General features: G+C 40.7%; 1 protein-coding gene across 2 annotated transcripts in view; it reads left to right on the forward strand.

Annotated features, from left to right (window-relative positions):
* Nucleotides 1-16,470, forward strand: part of PPP1R12A (protein phosphatase 1 regulatory subunit 12A) — a 126,979-nt gene that overhangs the window by 10,366 nt on the left and 100,143 nt on the right. The window lies entirely within an intron of this gene.

The following is a 16,470-nucleotide window of genomic DNA, read 5'->3' on the forward strand; positions in this document are numbered from 1 at the left end:
CTCATGAAGTTACTGTATAAACAGGTTTTACCTATAGCTGTAGGTAAATATAGCAGTGGTGATTTAAAAACTACCATTTCAAAGGAAAATACAGAACAACTTAGTCTGAATGCCGGAAAATACATTGCATATTTTGTAAAAATGTTTTATCAGTTACTGACCTGTGTAAGATGACCTGGGAGTGGGGGAGCTCTTTTTCAATTGTTTTCCCAGCAATTGAAGAGGATGCTGTACTCCATAATAGAGTAAAAAAGTGTCGATTGTAATTATAGCCCTGCATTTGCAAGCTTAAGTGGCGTTTGGATTTTTAGAATACCGTCTCTACTGTTTGTTAAAAGATTTGACTGCTGCAGATAAGTACTACTAGAAATGTTGCGCTTGCTGCTTTTCATTTTGGTACACAAATAGCTCCAGGTATAAATGTCATGAATGTAAAACTGGGGGGGGGGGGGGGGGGGCAGGACATCTAAATTAATTTTTAGATCGTAATAGCTTAGGAAAAGGAAGACCAAAGTTAGAGGAGCTGCAGTTGGGATCCAGGAAGGGGCTGTCTTGAGAAACTTACGCTTTGGCAAAATATACCAGTGCTGGATGCTGCTGTGGATACTGATGTGAAGAATGGAAACACAGGCAACCTCTGGCTGCTGTATATAGGAATTCTTGTTTAAAAGAGGTATTACTTGCTTCTCTGAAAGTAGGATGAGAGGTGTGTGGGGGGGATTTTATCCTTTTCCTAATTTCCTCTAAAGAGTTGTTGAGTTAGATTATCCTAGTGCTAACCTCTATATGTATGTTATCCTTCACTTAAAACTAGTAATTCATAGAATCATAGATGCCTTGCACAAATGGGATTCAAGAAATGAGGCAACTCAACTGATTTTTCAAATATTTAATAAGCAACAGAGTTTTTTTAAATGGAGAAAAAAATATAGTTTAAGTACTAGTAAGCATTCAACTCTTTTCTCCTTGACTGTAGCCCAAAAGATCTCTTTCAGTCTCATCTGCTTTCCTTACAAAACCTGTGCCCATTTTGTAGAATGAATCATAGAATGGTTTGGGTTGGAAGGAACCTTAAAGATCATCTAGTTCCAACCCCCCTGCCATGGGCAGGGACATCTTCCACTAGACCAGGTTGCTCAAAGCCCCATCCAGCCTGGCCTTGAACACTGCCAGGGATGGGGCAGCCACAACCTCTCTGGGCAACCTCTTCCAGTGTCTCAACACCCTCACAGTAAAAAACTTCTTCCTAATATCTAATCTAAATCTACCCTCTTTCAGTTTAAAGGCCCTTGTAAAAAGTCCCTCCCCATCTTTCCTGTAGCCCCCCTTTAAGTATTGGCAGGCTGCTCTAAGGTCTCGCTGGAGCATTCTCTTCTGCAGGCTGAACAACCCCAACTCTCTCAGCTTGTCTTCATAGGAGAGGTGCTCCAGCCCCCTGATTATCTTCGTGGCTCTCCTCTGGACTCGCTCCAACAGGTCCATGTCCTTCTTATGCTGTGGGCCCCAGAGCCAAACACAGTACTGCAGGTGGGGTCTCATGAGAGCGGAGTAGAGGGACAGAATCACCTCCCTCGACCTGCTGGTCATGCTTCTTTTGCTGCAGCCCAGGATGCGATTGGCTTTCTGGCTGCGAGTGCACATTGCTGGGTCATTTAGTTTTTCATCCACCAGTACCCCTAAGTCCTTTTCTCAGGGCTGCTCTCAATCCACTCATCGCCCAGCCTGTGTCTGTGCTTGGGATCACCCTGATGCATGTGCAGGACCTTGCACTTGGCCTTGTTGAACTTCATGATGTTCGCACGGGCCCACCTCAAGCCTGTCAGGGTCCCTCTGGATGGCATCCCTTCCCTCCAGCATGTCGACTGCACCACACAGCTTGATGTTGTCAGCAAACTTGCTGAGGGTGCACTCAATCCTACTGTCCATGGCACTGACAAAGATGTTAAACAGTACCGGTCCCAACAGTGACCCCTGAGGAACACCACTTGTCACTGGTCTCCACTCAGACATTGAGCTGTTGACCGCAACTCTTTGAGTGCAACCATCCAGCCAATTCCTTATCTACCAAGTGGTCCATCCATCAAATCCATGTCTCTCCAATTTAGAGACAAGGATGTCGTGTGGGTCAGCGTCAAATGCTCTGCACAAGTCCAGGTAGATGATGTCAGTTGCTCTTCCCTTATACACCAACGCTGTTACCCCATTGAGAAGGCCACCAAATTTGTCAGCTATGATTTGCCCTTAGTGAAGCCATGTTGGCTGTCACTAATCACCTCCTTATTTTCCATGTGCCCTAGCATAGTTTCCAGGAGGATCCGCTCCATGATCTTGCTGGGCACAGAGGTGAGACTGACCGGCCTGTAGTTCCCCAGGTCTTCCTTTTTTCCCTTTTTAAAAATGGGGGTTATGTTTCCCCTTTTCCAGTCAGTGGGAACTTCCCTGGACTGCCATGGCTTCTCAAATATGATGGATAGTGCCTTAGCCACTTCATCCGCCAGTTCCCTCGGACCCGCGGATGCATCTCATCAGATTGCATGGACTAGTGTGCCTTCAAGGTTCCTTAGATGGTCTTGAACCTCATCTTGTCCTATGGCGGGCAGTTCTTCATTCTCCCTGTCCCTGCCTTTGCCTTCTGCTACGTGGGTGGTGTGGCTGGAGCACTTGCCAGTGAGGACTGAGGCAAAGAAAGTCATGGAGTACCTCAGCTTTCTCCATGTCCTGGGTAACCAGGTCTCCTGTTTCCTTCTGGAGAGGGTCCACGTTTTCCCTAGTCTTTCTTTTATCACCAGCATACCTATAGAAGCTTTTCTTGTTGCCCTTGACGTCCCTGGCCAGATTTCATTCTATCAGGGCTTTAGCTTTCCTAACCTGATCCCTGGCTGCTCGGACAATTTCTCTGTATTCCTCCCAGGCTACCTGTCCTTGCTTCCACCCTCTGTAGGCTTCTTTTTTGTGTTCGAGTATGTCCAGGAGCTCCTTGTTCATCCATGCAGGCCTCCTGGTGTTTTTGCCTGACTTCCTCTTTGTTGGGATGCATGGCTCCTGAGCTTGGAGGAGGCGATCCTTGAACATTAACCAGCTTTCTTGGGCCCCTCTTCCCTCCAGGGCTGTATCCCATGGTACTGTACCAAGCAGATCCCTGAAGAAGCCAGAGTCTGCTCTCCTGAAGCCCAGGGTAGTGAGCTTGCTGTGCACCCTCCTCGCTGCCCTAAGGGTCTTGAACTCCACTGCTTCATGGTCACTGCAGGCAATGCTGTCCTTGAGCTTCACGTTCCCCACCAGCCCCTCCTTGTTGGTGAGGACAAGGTCCAGCACAGCACCTCTCCTTGCTGGCTCCTCTGTCACTTGGAGAAGGAAGTTATCACAAACGCATTCCAGGAACCTCCTGGATTGCTTATGCCCTGCTGTGTTGTCCCTCCAACAAATGTTGGGGTGGTTGAAGTCCCCCATGAGGACCAGGGCTTGTGAACGTGAGGCTGTTCCTGTCTGTTTACAGCAGGTCTATAGTGGGCCTCATCCTCTTGGTCTTCCTGGTTGGGTGGCTGGTAGCAGACCTGCACTATAATGTCACCTGTCCCTGCCCTCCCTTCAATCCTGACCCATAAGCTCTTGGCCAGCTCCTCATCCATCCCCAGGTGGAGCTCCATGCACTCCAGCTGGTCACTGACATAGAGGGCAACACCCCCTCCTGGTCTCCCCTGCCTGTCCTTCCTAAAGAGCCTCTGTCCTTCCATTCCAACACTCCAGTTGTAGGAGCCATCCCACCACGTCTCCGTGATGCCAGTAACATCATAGCCCTGCAATCGTGCGCACGTCTCTAACTCCTCTTGTTTATTCCCCATGCTACATGCGTTTGCATAGAGGCATTCAAGTTGGGCCACCGATGAAGCTGACTTACTGGCTGGAATTCCTTAGTGCTGCTCTTCACGCGCTCTCCTGCTGACCTGTGGTCCTTCTCCAAGCTCTGGGCATCTCTTGCTGGCACTGGCATCAAACTGGTAGGAGTGGGATGGATGGAGGTTCCTCTCCCCCGGCAACTTTATTGTTAAAGCCCTCTTCACCAGCTTGGCAAGCCTATGACCGAAGATGCTCGTCCCCTTCTCTGACAGATGGACCCTGTCAGCCCCCAGTAGACCACGTTTCTCAATGTGAGTCCCATGGTCTAAGTAGCCAAACCCCTGGCTGTGGCACCAGTCCCGTAAGTGTTTGTCGATTCACCAGTTTCAACTGGCCCTTTCAAACCCCTTCCCTTTGACTGGGAGGATTGATAAAAAAACCCTACCTGTGCTCCAGAGTCCCTTACTGCTGCTCCTGGGACTCTGTAATCCTTCTTGATACTCCTCAGACTGTTCCCGGCTGTGTCACTGGTGCCCACGTGAAACAATGGCAGCGGGTAAGTCGGTGGACTGTATGAGGTTTGGTAGTCTCTCAGTGACATCCCTAATTCCTGACTAATTCCGTGCTAATGGACTAGCTTTGCACTTTTGAATAGCAATGATAATCTAATTTCATAAGGATGTCGAGTTTGGAATCTATGTGCTGTTCTAGTGTCTAAGCAATGTTAAAGACAATACTGTCTTATGATGAGGTTACTTTAAAAAAGCTAAGTACAGAGTAGGCATTTTTTTATTTTTCTCCCCATAGAGGAGACTGAGCTTTCTATAGTTATAATTGTAGCTAGTTGACTACCATTAATTGGGAAAAAATATTTAGTGTCAGATGCTCAGTTTATGTGATGGTGTGGTAGATCACTTCTGCCTCTTTGGTAGTACCAGTATGTCAGATGTAACCCTTTCATTTTCATTAAGGGGAATGTGCAGGAGAATGTATTTATCTCACTCGGAGGAAAAGCCCATTTCCATTTAGCTGTTCCTTTGCCTTTTTTATCATGCAGTTTTGTGGCAGCTTGAGATACTGCTTTTTATATTTAAAAAAAAAATCTTAATCACTAGAGTCCGTTCCGTATATCTAAATTCTTACACAGTACTTTTCCCCACAGTCCCTAGAAAAGCAAAGCTATACTATATTGGTAGGTATGAGTATACCACAGATGATGGAAGTGCTGTTTGGAGAAACGTGTGTCGTAGGCTTGAAGTGCTAGGTGATTCTGTGGTACTGTCTTAGCATGCCTGAGGAGTGTTTGATTTATCGTCTTGCTAGTTACAGGTTAGCTAGTATTCAGGTTTAGTTTCTTGGTTTTGGTCTTGTTTAAGGCTAGAGGCTTCCCCAAAGTATTTGAATGTTACATTGCCTTCAGTAAGAACTTCATGCTCAAACATGTAATTTCCCTTCTCCCTTCAAGAAAAACTACCACCCTGAACAAGCTTTATTAAAGACTAGTACAAATATTTAATATGGCTTTGAGTACAGCTGAATACAGTCTTCAGTAAAATGACTATTGGAGTTCTGAGTTTTTTCTTAATCAGCATTTTCAGTTCACAATTCAGAAAGATCATGTAAAGTAAACATGATACCTAAGTAGCTGCTACAACATTCAGTACCTGGTTATGTTTGGTGAGATGATTGGAGGCCTATAACTGATTAGCTAGTCACTTTAAGTAGTTGCCTTATTTTGTATCTACCAATTGAGATTTACACATATGAACTCAGTTTGTCCAGTTTGAGAATTGTACTGTGACCAGAATGCTGTAGTAACTGCCAGTTCCTGATGCAAAGTGCCATTAACTAGTGTTCTTTTCAGAACCTCCCAATTTCTGCCTGGGATTACGGATATCCTACTGAAACTCAAATAAGCCTACTGAACAATTTGGTGACTTGAATTTTTCTCTTGATTCTAGCAAAATTGTCCATCCTGTCACCAAGGCAGGAATGGTACAGTAACCCAAGAAGATGCTCATCTCCATGTTCGGTGCAACAGAGGAAAGAAAAAACTTACACACAACTCAAAATGAGGAGGGCACACTGCATTGGGTGAAGTTTTGTATTTTGATGTGGCAGACGGATTGACTGGATGACACGTTTGTGAGGGATTAAAATCAACTGAAATGTGTCTGGAGCTGTCATCTATTTTTGCTGCAAGAAGCCTACCCATATGGGAATCGCTGTACCTGTGTTCTGGAGCCTAATCATTAGTAGGTTCTCTGGCACAAGGAACATGGAAATAGGGGAGTTTTTCTGGATGTGTATGGAGCAGTTCCTGAGGGAAGGTCAGCTGGTGGGTGTCAACTTCAGTTTGACTTATAAAAACTTTACAAAAGCCAGAAAAGCCTACTAAAACAAAATACTTGATTAATAAGACAGTGGATTTTAAAAGCTCTTGATGCTATTAATTGTTTGGCATTCTTTTTTAGAGTGACTTGTCATATCAGGTGTATATGCTGGATTAAAACATGAAAACAAGAAAATTCTGGCATGGAAAAAACTTAGATGATAGTAGTCTTATTGAAGATTTTTTTCCATTTAAGTTTCCTTTCAAAATATGGCATATAAATAAAAAGCATCAGTAAAAGTTGAAGGCATGCAAACTAAGGGTATTCCAATAAAAGACCAAGCAGCAGTTAAAAGTATCTTTCTGTTAAGAGGCTTTGTTGGCATAAGAGCCATAGATTCTTCAGTGACATAGTTTATCAGCAGCTACACAGATATGACTCAAGTGTTTGCTTGAAGAGCTGATGTGTAGTTTCCCCCTTTTTGGAGATCCTCCAGGGACTTTGTATCTTTGCAGCTATTTGCTTACCTGCATATATAGTAACAAGTTCTTAGTCTTTTCAAGACAGAAACTCTTGTGACTGCATTTGGAAGGCTTTGCTGTCTTAATTTCTTTCTTCTAGGTTTTTGAAGACTTTTCATTTCTTTATAATTATCTAATATTATTTTCTATAGCCAAGTTAAATGACTTCAATATGGGAGAATTTCCTTGGTGTGTTTTTCCTGTTCATTTTGCTTTGTCATGTTTCACTGCTAATCATGTATTTGGTAAAATCCTTTGCATTTTATTAAAACTTGGAAGGTGTTTATGCAAAATTGAAGCAAATAACAGCCTAAGTCAACTGATTTGGACTGCTTTATTGCAGCTTAAACTACAAATATTACTTGGGTATTAAAACCATTTAAACCTTAAGGCAGAACCTTCAATTTTTAAAACAAAGATGGTTTAAAATCTGGCTTCAAATGTTTAGCAGTTGAGCTCATGTGATAGGCCGTAAAACCAAGGAGTGTCACTTAACTAGGAATGACATCACCAGCTTCTATCAGTACACTTCTGTACTTACCTTTGGTAGCTGTCTGATTCATGAGACCCATATTACATTGTACAGTTGCATAAATTGCTCCTTGAAGAAGTTCTTCGACCTAGACAAAGGTGGGCACAGGGAAAGACAGGGTAGAAAATATTCCCCTGATCATAAGATAGAACAATAACAGAGGTAGGAATTTTTTTAATCCAGGTGAATTGCCCCTTTTTCTGTAGTCCTGTCTCCTTGCTCTACTTTTGTTACAGAAACTGGATCTTGGCAATGGAATTCTTCTGCCTCGTAACTTTTAATAAATAAGCAGCACTGGTTAGTTATTTGTTATAATTAATATAGTTGTGGTTATTAGAGTTATTAGAGTTACAAAACCAGGCTCTGAATTCAAGTCTGCATCCATAGAGAGTTAAACACGGTGCTGATGCTTATGGAAACCCAGCATGTGCCTTACTTTGATTTCTTCCTCCAAGAAAGGTCTGTCACAGGTTTGCTTCCTTTCCTTTCTTTGGTAGTATCAGCAACCACTGAGACACAGGATTTATGTCTCTGCTCCTCTTGACTTTGTGAGGATACTTAAGATGATACCCCATCCCCCCAAACCCATGATTGCACTATAAATTTCTCTCTGGAATATTTTAATTCTGCTTAATGCAAGGAATAGCAGAATGTGAGGAGTTGTTCCTGTAAAGCCAACTGTATGAACCAAAGATTTCTGTGAACTCTTGCTTTTGTCAGTGTGTAGATTGTGAAATGCTTCTGGCACTTCTGGCACTTCTAGTGAGTCTCGATTCACTGAGAATATTGATGACTCCATTAGGCTATTTACCTTCTTAATCTCAAATATTTCTTGGGTGAAGTCCAATTTTAGTAATGTTCTGACTTTAGAAGTTGCATATAAGAATCTTTCTTAAATTCTTAGGTTAAGATGCAGATAATTTGCCTGCTTTGGGCACAGTGTGGCATCTGGGTTTCCTGCAATTTTCTTGACTTCTGAATGTAAGACTTAAAGTTCCAGATGCTTCAGTGACTGAGTTTTATCAGTTGGTGGAACATGACTCTATGGTAATACAATGCTTGGAAAAAAGTTATTAACCACTCCAGTGAATATTGCAAAAAGTTGTCAGTGTGTTGGAGGAAAGTACGATGCCCTCCTCCAAAACACTCTAGTCATACAACAATAATACTGTTGCCAATTTAGAAGAGGATGCTGAATGAAGGGAAGTTGCTGTTTACAAGATTATGCTGATACATGAAGGGCGAGTAGCAGATTGTTGGTGGCCAGCTGGAATAATGAGGGAAAGGTAATTTGCCCCATCTGCTTTGTGGGGGTGGAGGGGATGAGAACAGCACTTAATTTGTAAAATTACACCTTCAGGTTGACACAACGTCTAAACCAAAAAATACAGTTAGGCAGCAAGTTACTGGCTAAATGGACTGGTCCATCATGCTAAGAGAATCCTTTCTTTAGCCAGTAAGGTGTGCGTTTCTGCAGTTGAGCCAGTAGTTCTGGCTACTTTGCTGTCTCCCATTTGAATGTGTATTCTGAGGCCTCTTTAACCTGAGGCTTTTGACTTGTCATCAGGTTTATCCCTTTGGCTCCGTCACAGCTAGTGTCCACAAAAGAAAGAATCAAAGGGAAGTGCTGCATCTTGCTGAATGAGTGAGTGCAAAATGTCAGATTGGACTGGTTATGGTAAAGGCTGTGTAGGAGTTGCAGTATGAAGTAAAGCTCACTGAAAAACTTGTGCAGAAGATGCTGTAGTTCTAAGCAACTGTGGAGAAGAAAAGATATTTTTGCAACAGAAATATATATCCTTTATCAGCAAGTACCAGGAGGTTATAGGTAAGAGCAGACTCATAGTGTTTTTGATTGTTTGTCTAGTTTTAAAAGTATTTGGAGGCATTTCACTTTCTGATCTGTCTATTCCACTTAAAGAACTTTTACTCTCTAGCCCAAAGAGTGGTAGTGTATTTTTAAAACAGGATGTTGTGATGGTTATGGTGTAAGTGTATATATTTTTCTACCCTCCCGCTTCAAGTGTAAACTACATTTATGGTTAATAATTCTTAACATTCTGAGTTGCTTTGCAGCTATTAGGAGGAGATGTTTCCATGCCTTATAGTTTATTGAGTCTCATGGCATCCCTTGAGTTCAGGGTTGGATAGGCAGGTGTGCTCTAGAACCTCAGGTGTATAGTAGTGATGTAATTAACCTGTAATATCTCTGTGTTATTATTAGGTTTTCATTCTTCTTTTACTAGAGTTTTGGCAGCCTTGATTAACAAACAGTACAGGTGCTTAGCTGGTTGACAGTACTCTTCAGCCATAAAACAAATAGTGAAAATTTTGGCTTTAATTTATGTCTCTGAATCTTTGATGGAATAAACTTTTACAGCATTCTTTTTGAGCTTGGGAATTCAAGCGAATATGTCAGCACTAACTTTATTTTTAGAAGAACGTTCAAATTGGCAAGCTTTAACTTTGCCCTCTCTAATTTATGTTTGCATTGGGTTTGACCTGTGACTTCAATATACGTACCACATACAATGAAAGAATTGTGAATTTTCTGTATTGTCGTAATTCTTTTCTATATTATGCCAGTAGTTGTAACACTTTGTACTTCCACTAAGTGCCATAAACCAATAATCCTTTTTTTTCCTGAGTTCTTTTGAAGGACTGTGGGGAAGCAGAAAGATGGATGTTCTGCACTTGCTAATGGGCAAACATATGTTGAGTTGTACATGCCAATGAATTTGAAGATAGAGGAGAAGTCTTTGCATGCATGAAGCCAAAATGCTTACCCACCATTACTGTGATATGGGATTATTGAACTTGTAATTTCATCCAACACTTGAGCTAAAACTGCTAGAAGCAGATGTTGAATTCTCCAGTAGTAGCTGAATCTCAGTAGTAAAGTTCAGGGCAACTTCTGCCTCAGCTGATGAAGTTCTTGTACACTTGCTTTGATGAACTTAGATTGTAATTTGTGCATGTACTGGCACAAGCAGATCCTTCAGCTTGTAACGAACCATGATGTGTAATCAAGGATAGCCAGATTGCTCTGACCTCCTGCAAGTTGGTCTCCTAAAATGGAAATTACTCATTTTGCAGATGGAAATTGGAGCCAAGCAGCTGAGAATTCCAGGAGGCAAATATTGAGACAAATTCATAACTTTGCTCTTCTGTTCAACAACCAAATGAGAGCTGATGCCAGTATTTGCCATTTGCTTTCATCTGTGATTCAAAGATCTTTTCCATAAAGCCAGCAAGTGTTTGTATGAGGACACTGCTTAATATCCAAAGCTGTCTTTTTTTTTTTTTTTTAAATAAGTCTTTTCTTCATAATCCTTGCCTTCCCTAGCTTCCTCCCCTTAAAACAACAAGCTCTCGCTATCCCCCCAACCTTTACTTCTGTGGCTGCTGTTTCAGGGACTTACTGTTAGTGTTTGATAAGCTCTTACAGACTGAATGGCAGGAAACTAGGATAGTTTGACAACTTTGTGTGCACATTTTCCTATGCATGCAGCAGTGACTGTGATTACCTGTGGTCTGAGAGGTTGGTGTGGAACTGCTGAACTAAAAGGGCTATTAAAAGTAGAAGTCAGAAACTACATGCTTATATATGACACTTCCATGAATCTGTGCTCCACTGTAGCTCAGTATAAATGTTCTTGCCTATATGAGAGGTTTACTGTTCCATCCTTAGTTTAGCTTTGGAAATTAAAGATAAAAACTGGGTGAAATTGCATTACTTTTATTACTAGTGTTCTGTGCTGTTCCCAGGGGACTATTTATTTAAACTTACAAAACAATTATCGGACTGATGTAGAAATTTTCAGTCTTGTGTGAAAGCTTGCTGTGTATTTCAGGTTTTGATGGAGGCTTGCAACTAGCACTACTTCAGGTTTTGTTTTTGACAAAAGTCTGACATGTAAGTGAAAGCAGAGCTGGGAATATATGCAGGCAAACTACCAAACAGTCCTGCTAACATGTTCCCAAGGGTCCTACATAAACTGGAAGAGAAATGATGCAGCCTCCTTAAACTGCAGTCCTGGTAGCCATATTCAGACCTTGCCTTTAAAGAAAGAAGGAAGGCTCTTGTAGTTGTGCCCTGGGGCTGCAAAAAACCTATTACAATGGCATACATATGCAGAATGGTTAGGATCCTTTCCCAATAGCCAGGTCAGACTAGGAATTCTTTTTGGTGGGAAGTGCTGATTTGGAGGACCATTAAGAAGGTGAAAGACAAAGTAGAGCTGTGGTTTGCTAAAAAATATTTTAAAAAAAAGTCTTCTACTGGGCCTCAAAGACAAGAAGCTGCTGTTGCATGGGTTTAACAACCTTCCTGATTCAGCTCTCAAGGACGAGACACTGTGAACATGGTACTACTTTCTGTTATGAGGTGGACTGTATATAAAGTACCTTTAGATGCTGGCTGTTTAGTGCCTAGTGGAGGGCTGTACTACTTCTACCACTGAAGTATCTGGAAGATACTAGCTGAACCTTTATCTCAAGTACTTCTAGGTGAAATAAAAATGGGAGGGCTGTCTTCTACTTTAGAGACTTCCCCTCCATCCCCCCAGTCTTATTCATGTGGCTTTTGATTTATAGGGTCTAAGGAATTCTGACTTCCTCAAGTCCTTGGCCATGGAAGGCAAGTAAATATATGGAGACTGGGTACTTGCTGCAGTTGGGTACCAACTTCTGTTTCCTGCTATATTCTGGTTGGCCGCCTTTTTTTTTTTTTTTTTTTCCAAAGTTACCAGAAGGAGCAAGATGATTGTTGCTCTGCTCTTTCTTCTTTTAACTATGTACATTTAGCAGACAGTTTTAGAATGCTGTTTGGTATTACATTGACCTCAATAGCTTGTGGCATGGTCTTACCTGTTTCAGTGAGTCCAAACAAGGAGTTTCTCTCCAGTCTAAATGCAAGTATGCAAGCTTCAGTCTGTTGAGAAGGGGTATGTCTTTGCTCAACCTATACCCGGACCTAAGAGCTTATTTCTTTGACAGGTAGGTAGGCATGTGTTACCATCTTCCCACCTACTGCAAAGTTAGTCTGGACAGGAGTTGTGCTTGTTTTAAGTGTTCTTAGTTCCTGAAAAGCATAACGTAGGAAGCAGAGAAACTAGTGGAGAGGAGGAATGGCAACGGCATACTGAACAGAAAAAGTTTGATGTGAAAAGAGAATGGCAAGTTTTGTTACAGCAAAGTATTCTTTGTTCCACAAAGCAGCAATGTAAAATGCGGTTCTTAAATATTCTCTTACTTGTACAGCACTAAAGTTATTTAATATGTAGGTTATCTTGCATTACCTTTCTAGAGTTTGCAGCAATCTATGCCTTAGATTAGCTTTTGATTTTAAAAAAAAAAAAGTGATGTGCAAATAGGTGAGTAAGAGAAGAGGTGAGTGGCAGTGGCTTGATGAGAAATGAGTTTGAACAGAAGGGGTTTTTTTAATGGAAGTATGGCGTAGATTGTCTGCTTTGAATAATCATTGTTAGAATTGGATGCAGAATTTAGATGCCCAGGGTAGTTCTTCAGCAGTATTGTTTGTGGAGTTCAGGACTTTTGGTGGCATGCTAACTAATGCTCTTTTTTTTTGTTTGTTTGTTTGTTTGTTTTTGGAGACTCTCCTGTTTTTTTGCTACACTTGGGCAAACTTTTGGCTACTGAAGCAGAAACCTTTTCAAGAAAAACTGAATTGCTGCACAGATGGGGATATAGATTCTTCTGGAGATCCTGGTCTGTGTCTAGAGCTCCTAGGTGTTACAGTAATACAGGGAGTTATGTGGTAACTGTTGCATTCAATAGCTTTTCTCCCATGATCTGCCTGACATACAGACCCAGCAGAAATTCTTAATGAAAACAGTGGCTTTGCTTTTGCTAGGCTCTGTACAGACCTCTGAAGATGTCATTCCTGCTCTACAGTGCATCATACTGGAAGATGTATATGAAGGTTGGGGGGGGAAGAATACAATCAAATACATGAAATTATGCTGGCATGCATTTTAATGTCAGCTTCTTGTTGAAGGAAAATAAATTTTTTACTTATTATACCCTTCTGTCAAAGGTAGGTTGTACTTCATTTGTATCTGTACCTGCAAATCGAGAGGCACTATCGTAATACTGGGGGCAAAAAAAAAATTGTCCACTGTTCCTATGCTGTTCGGTTTTTGGTTTGTGGTGTTTTTTTTCCCTTACCTGATGAATTTAATTGGAGTAGCTGGGTAGGAATAATTATACAGAATTTCTTTAGGGCAATTTTACTCCAACTTCTAAACATGTTTTTTTTCTTTGAAAACTGGAATGCTGTCACATGTGTAAAATTATCTGATCCTGTAAACTGTAAGATTTTTTTGTAATAGTGTATGCATGTATTTAATGCAATACCTATTAAAGAAACAAATATGCAATCTTGCTGTTCAGACACTTTATTTGTAATGCGACAAAGCAGAGGGTCTTTCAACAGTCTGTAGTTTTTGTTAAGTTTTCATTTCTATCAAGCCAAGATCCTAAAGTAATAAATTTAAACTGCACAGTTGATTACCTTCTAGCAGCTGTAATGGCATAAGTTAAGATCCCTGGTGATAAAAAAAAAAAAAATCTAGATGTTTGGTCCCTAAAATCCATCCAAAAGGTGATAAAACTGTTACTATGTGTTACTTGATGACAAAGAAGCAATGGGTTAAATTTTGTACTTTGGTATTTAAGTATCCTACAGAACTTTTTTTTTTAAGTAGATGGGCAGTAACTCTTGCTTCAAGCTCATTATAATTGTTAATTTCAGCAAATTTTATCTTGCTTTAACCATAGTCCTGAAGTTGTGATGTTCTGAACATGCTTAGACTGAAAGCATCCAATAAAAACAAAGTAGCTTGCAGTAATGGAAAAAATGACTCAGTACAAGTTGAGAACAGAAATTAGCTAAAAGGCAAACAGTAATCCTTAAAACAGAAGCTGAGTTTAAGCACTTTGTAAACTAGGTTGAAGATCAGTCTATTCTGCTGGTTTTCTGGTTACACAAGCACTTCAGTCATAGTGTTCATGTATCATTTTTACTAAAATTTCCCAGTTTTGCCAAATGGATTTCACACTTTGGTATTCTAGGGTTGGTCAATTACTACCTTATTTCAAGAACCATAACCCAACGCAAGTGCAGTCATCTGAGATTAAGGTACAGTTTAACTGAGGAAACTCATGCTGTGTTAGAATGTCACCTGAAGAATAAGGATGGTGCCAGTTTGCTCATCTGGTGCTGGTTGTGCCAATAAGTGCGTACTACTTTGGAGTAACGAGGAGGTTGCTGGTGACACGAAGGCCATCAACTGTTCAGCTTCTCTGGTTCTGTGTCTACACGCCAGGGTTCTGAGATGTAGATTAAATAAATCTCAAATGAAAGAAATAAGCCATTTCCTTATGAGCAAGACAAATCATGTATTGCAGTTCCACATTTAACCTTTATTTAGACCTCGTATCTTCAGTTCAAGACCTTAAGTACAGGCTAATTTTAAATATTAAGCATTAATAGGGAAGATTGCTGTAATTAGGGAGTCATTACTTCATAGTTATGAGTGAGGATAGTTCATAGATGTCTCATATAAAGAATGGTATTAATCAAATTAACAATAAGGTGCTTCTTTCCTTGGATTCCTGTCTAATTCAAGCTGTTCTAACTGTACCTTTGCCCAAACTAAAACTAATAACTAGAATATTCTGCTTAAATTACCTAGTCATGTTCTGTGATGTTATACTCTGCATTGTTAGACACGTAGCAGGTACCTACCAAAACAATACCTGGAACTTGTGTTGTAATACATGTTGCAATTGGGTAGACGTTTATTTTATAGACACTTCTTTTGTTACCTCAGTGCTCCCTAAACATGCTTATAACATGGGAAGAACTAACTCCTGTTTTTATGACATCCAGATGAGCTCTAAATTACAGAAAACTGGCTTTATCACCTGGTTTCCCAAGAGGAAATGAAAATTAAACACAACTTACTCTTAAACTTCTTAATCGCTTTTTTCAAGGTGATAATTCTCAGTTTTACACTGCTTTTACCTTCCCACATCTAATCTCTGATGATGTTGGCTCCTCCATGAATGATGTCTCTGTTATGTAGGTGGCTTAAGGCACAAGCATGCATAGACTTCTTCCCTAGATAGCATCAACTTTCCAAATAAGAATGAGGAAGTTCTGAAGCAAGGGCTTTGGACTGCCTTTGTAGGCATTGGCCACGTTTGACTCCATCAACGTTTTCTAGTCTCATTGTTAGACTCTACAATCACCTAAACACAGTGATTTAAACCACCAGGAAAATAAATACAATTCATCCTTTTTTGTTGTCTTATTTGTGATAAAATTGAATCAAGTTACACTTGATAACTACTTAACCAAATGTTACTAATCATTCTTTGAAGAACACTGTTAATCCATGTCTGACACCTTCATCTGAAAACTGCAGTTATCAATGCTTGTCTAAGAAACAGTGATTAATTTATTTACAAGTCTTCATAGGGTTCTACTGTAGATAGTAGTGAGCACAGACTCAAGAACTGGATGTTGCTTCTACACCTGGAAACACTTAAACTCCTGTAAATGCCACAGCTTTAGTAGAATTATCTATAAGGCTTGCCCAGGTGGGGCCAAACTCTACAGCTGTCTCTTGGTATACTTGGAGCATCCTTTTTCAGTTCTCATGTTTAAAATCATATATACTAGATTCTCTAAAACTATAGCTATAACTCTAATGTAGCTTTCCAGTTTGCAAAGGCATTGTTTTCCCCATCTTTAGAACAATAAACAACTTTTACCTAAGCACACAGTTTGCATCCGTTTCAACTAAATAAATTGCTTAGCAAAAGGAATCATCTATGGTAATACCTAAACCTGTTTTACTGCAGACAATATCAAAGTACTTTTTTTGGTCTGCTGGATAATTATATACTCTGCTTTTGGAATAGTGTGGTTAAACGCAAACCTCTAGAGCAGCAAGGTGGTGCGAGTGTCTTCTGTCTCACCACTGGTTTTGCTTGCTGTCTTCATGTGAAGGAACTTTGAGTTTGACGCAACCCAGCTGTTACTTTTACTTGGATAGTAACTTCATCCATTCATAAGTGTGCTGCTGCTGGTGTCCCTGATGTCCTGTTACTTTTCATTAGGGCTGAGAGAATTGAGTCTCATAACCATCTTAAAACAAAGCCTTTTCTTCTGAAACTCAACATCTACATTGATTTTAATGCAAATATATACACATGC

This window comes from Harpia harpyja, chromosome 23, assembly GCF_026419915.1.
Source record: "Harpia harpyja isolate bHarHar1 chromosome 23, bHarHar1 primary haplotype, whole genome shotgun sequence".
In the NCBI taxonomy this organism is placed as follows: domain Eukaryota; kingdom Metazoa; phylum Chordata; class Aves; order Accipitriformes; family Accipitridae; genus Harpia; species Harpia harpyja.